Below are 5,084 nucleotides of genomic sequence, written 5' to 3' on the forward strand. Positions count from 1 at the left end.
TAAAGGTATTATAAGGAGGGCTAAAAGTATAAAGGTAATATAATTAAAAGTTAAGCGTTTATTATAAATTAATTAATTTTACTTAAAAATTAAGTATTTATTATAAATTAAATAAAATTAAATAAAGCTTATTATTAATTTAATTAATAATTAAAGGTATTATAAAAAGGCTTTTAATAATTAAAAAAGATTATAATTATTTAAGAGTATATTAAGAAAAGCTTTTTAATTAAAGCTTATTATAATTATTATTATTAATAATATATATTAATAAATATAATTAAAAATTAAATATTATTATTATAAATTAATTTTTAATACTTAATTAAGCTTTTTAGCGGCTTATAATATTATTATTAATATAAAGTTTTTTAATAAAATTATTATAAATAAATAAGTTTTTAAAAAATAAAATTTATTTCTTTAATATTTAATTTAGCTTTTATATAATTAATTTAATTATAATATAAAGGTTAAGTTATAATAAAGCTATACCTTTTCTTATTTAATTATAAGTTAATTATAATGATTTATATATAAGGCATATAATTATTAATTAATAGCTAGTTATTATTAATTAATAATTATTATTAATAAAAGTAATTTAAACTTTATACCTTTAAATTTATATATTATTTATAGTATATTTATTATATAAATATGTTATATATAATGCTTATATATATTATTCTTATAAATATAATAACTTAAAATTAATTATTTAATTTAATATTTAAAAAAATAATTTTATTTAATAATATTATAATAATAAATCTTAAATTTTTAATTAATATTAAAAATATTAATATTATATAAAAAAAGAAAATAAAATAATTTAAAAAATAATTTTATAAATTATATATTTTTAAACTTTTATTTAAAGATTTAATATATTAAAAATATTATTAATATTAAGAATTATAAATAAAGTTTTTAGTTTTATATTTAATTATTATATAATTTATATAATATTTAATTATTATATAATTTTATATAATATTTATATATATATAATAATTAAGAATATTTTTAATTACTTTTAATAATAAAAAATATATTTATAAGAAATATATATATAAATATTTTTAATAATTAAAATATATTAATAAATATATATAATTATATTATTAATTAAAAATTTATATTAAAGAAATATATATATAAGTACTTTAAATAATAAAATATATATAAATAAATATATTTTATTAATAATATATATATATATATATATATATATATATATATATTACTTTAAATAATAAAAAGAATATAAATTTAATTATTTTTAATAATAAAAAATATATATATATAATTAATTTTAATAATTAAAAATATATTAATATAAATATTTATTATATTTTATTTTTTAATAATTATATAAAATATAAATTTAATAATATTATAATAAAATTAAAATATAATAATCTTTATTAAATGAATTTAAATTTATTTATTAAGTTTCTTTATAATAAAGTTTAAAAATTATTTTAATACATTATTAATATATATTTATTATATTAAAATTATATATTATATTAAATATAAAATTTAATTAATAATTACTTTTTAACTTAAATTATAAAAAAATAAATAAAAAAATATTATATAAATAAACTTAATTATATTATATATTAAATATATTAATAAAAAGTTAATTTCTTTATATTTATATTAAAGTTTATAATAACTTTTTTTAATTTTTTTATATAAATAATAATTAATAATAATAAATATTTATTTTTATTAAGTTATTAAAAATAAAGTTTAATATTTTACTTTATTATAACTTATTTATATATATATTTATATATATAATATATATATTATTATAATATTTACTTTAAGCTTTATTTTAAAATTAATTAAAACTTATATTTTTTAATTTCTTTATATAAAAATATAATTAATATATTTTTATTATTATTTTTTTTTTTTTTTTTTTCTTTTTCATAATTATTTATTATTATTTTATTATTTACTTTTTAAATAATAAATAATTAATATATAATAAAATAAAATTAAGAAATAAATAAAGAGTTAATTTCTTTTTAATTAAATTTAATTTCTTTTAATTATTTATTATTTTTATAAATTAAAAAATACTTTTTTATTATTATAAATCTTTATAATTAATACTTTAATATAATAAAATTTATATTAAAAGCTTTATAATTATAAATAAAATAAAAATAGCTTTTAATTTAATATTCCTTTTTATATTAATAAAGTTTATAATTTCTTTATTAAAGCTATTAATTAATAAATATATTTTTTAATAAAGCCTTTTTTATTTTTATTTAATAAGATATTTTATAAAATAATTTTTTTTTTTTTTTTTTAAAAATATATAAAATAAAAAAATTCTTTTTTATTTTTTTAAATTAATTTAATTTATTTAAAACCTTTTTTTATAATTTTATTTAATAAAATTAAAATTAATATTATTATTTATTAAAAAAAAGAAATAATAATTATTTTTCTTTATCTTTTTTTTTATAAATATTATTTTTATTTATTTAAAATTATTATAAGTTTTAATAAAAATATTAATATATTAAAAATAAAATAAGGAAAAATAAAATAAAATAAGATTTTATAAAAAGAAATTTTATTATTATTAAATATAAAAAAGCTATTTATAAAAAGAAATAATATAAAATTTATAAAGATTTATAAAATATTTTTAAGTTAAGGTTTTTTTATTATTTAACTTTAAAATAAATATTTAAGCTTTTTTAATAATAAAAATTTTTTATTATTAAATATAATTATATATATATATTTTTTATTTTTTAAAATTATTTATTATATATATAATTTTATTTTTAAAAGTAATTTTATATAATATAATTTATTAAGTAATAGCTAATATTAAATAATAATTAATTTTTTTTTATATATAAAAAAATTTATATATATCTTTTAATATTTTAATAATATCTTTAAATTAAACTTAATTAAAATATAAATTTAATTTTATATTTATAATTTTAAAATTAAATTAAGTTTTTATTCTTAAGCTTATCTTTAAGTTTCTTTTAAAAAAATATTTTTATATAAAGAAATATTATTAAATAATAATATAACTTTTAATATTTATTAATATATCTTTTTTAATATATTTCTTATAAAAAATATTTAATTAATTATTATTTAATATTAATTATTACTTAATATTAAAATAATATTAAGGCTAATTATATAAAAATATATTAATAAATAAAAATAATTAATTTTATTTTAAGATATTATATAATATTTCCTTATATAATATTTATTTACTTTCTTATTTTATAATTTAAATAAAATAATAAAAATAAAACTTAATTAAATAAATATTATATATATATATAAATATAGCTATATAATAAAGGTTATTTAATATTAATTAATAATTATTTAGCATAATTATAAATTAATAAAAATAAAAAAAATAAATACTTATATAAATCTTTAAAGGCTTTATTTAATAAAGATTAAATAATAAAGATAATTAAATTTATATACTTATATTAAAAGCTTAAAAGTCCTTTTTTTTAAGTTATAATATAATAAAAAATAAAAAATTATTTAAAAAATAAAGTTTATTTTATTTATATAAATTAAATTTATATTATTTAATAAAGATTAAAAAATAATTATAAATAAAAGTATATATAATTAAAATAAATAATATATATATTATTATATAATAATTAATAATTAATATAAAATAATATAAAGATTTTATAAAATATTATTTAATGCAAACCCTTTTAAAATATTTATTAAATAATAATAAATTATAATTATATATAAAGAAATAATATAAAGAAATATAATTTTAATAGCTAAATAATAATAATTTATTAATTTTAAGTTTTAAAATAAAAAAGAATTTAATTTTATATTATTATTATTATTTATATAATTTATAATATACTTTATATAAATAATAATTAAGATAATTTAATTTTAACTTTAAAATAATATATTACTAATATTATTAATATTAAACTTTAATAAATAAATTATATATTAATTAAAATAAATTTTATATTTTTTTAAGAATAAATTATTAAATATAATTAAAATTAAAAGAATATTAATTAAAGAAATAAAAATTAATAAATAAATACTTTTAATTTTAAAATACATATAAATAATATTTATATAACTTACCCTTTAATAATTATAATTATAATCCTTAAATCCTTATATATAAAAAAAATAATAAAATATATAATAATTATAAGTTAAAGAAATAATTAAAAAGCCTTAAAAATATTATTAAAACTTAATATAAGAAAATATATAATAATTTTAAATATAAATAATTAATTTTATTTTTATATAATAAATATTATTAAAAATAAAATATATATAAAAAGTAAATAGCTTTTTATAATAATTAAATATTATATTTATAATATATTTAATTTATATAAATAATGCTTTATATAACTTACCTTTAATATAAATAATTTATAATAAATTAATTAACTTATAATTAATTTTAAGTTTAAAAAAAAAAAAAAAAAAAAAGATTAAAATTATATAAGGAAATATATATAACTTATTTTATAATAAAGTATAAATATTTATTAATTATTATTAAAGATTAAAAATTATAAAAGATTAATATTATATTATATTTTTAAATATTTTCTTAAATTATATAAAAAACTTTTATTTATATTATATTAACTTAAATAAATATTAAAAGGAATAACTTATTAAATATATATTTTAATATTAATATTAATTATAATTAATATTAAGAAAATTAAATAATAATTTTATTTATATAAGTTAAAAAAAAAATTTAAATAAAATATTATTAAAAACCTTAAAAATACTTTTAAATAAATTATAGCTTATATAATATATATTAAAAAAAGGATATTAAAGAGAAATTACCCTTTATATAATTATTTCTTAAGCTTATTAAGTTATATTAAAGCTAAAATATACTTTAATAAATTAAAAATTAATTTATAAAGCATTATTTATAAATCTTTATATAATAATTTAAATTATTATATAAAGAAATTTAGCTTATTAATTCCTTATATATAATAAAGTAAATATTAACTTTATAAATA

Source organism: Diaporthe citri, assembly GCF_014595645.1.
Source record: "Diaporthe citri strain NFHF-8-4 chromosome Unknown scaffold_9, whole genome shotgun sequence".
In the NCBI taxonomy this organism is placed as follows: Eukaryota; Fungi; Ascomycota; class Sordariomycetes; order Diaporthales; family Diaporthaceae; genus Diaporthe; species Diaporthe citri.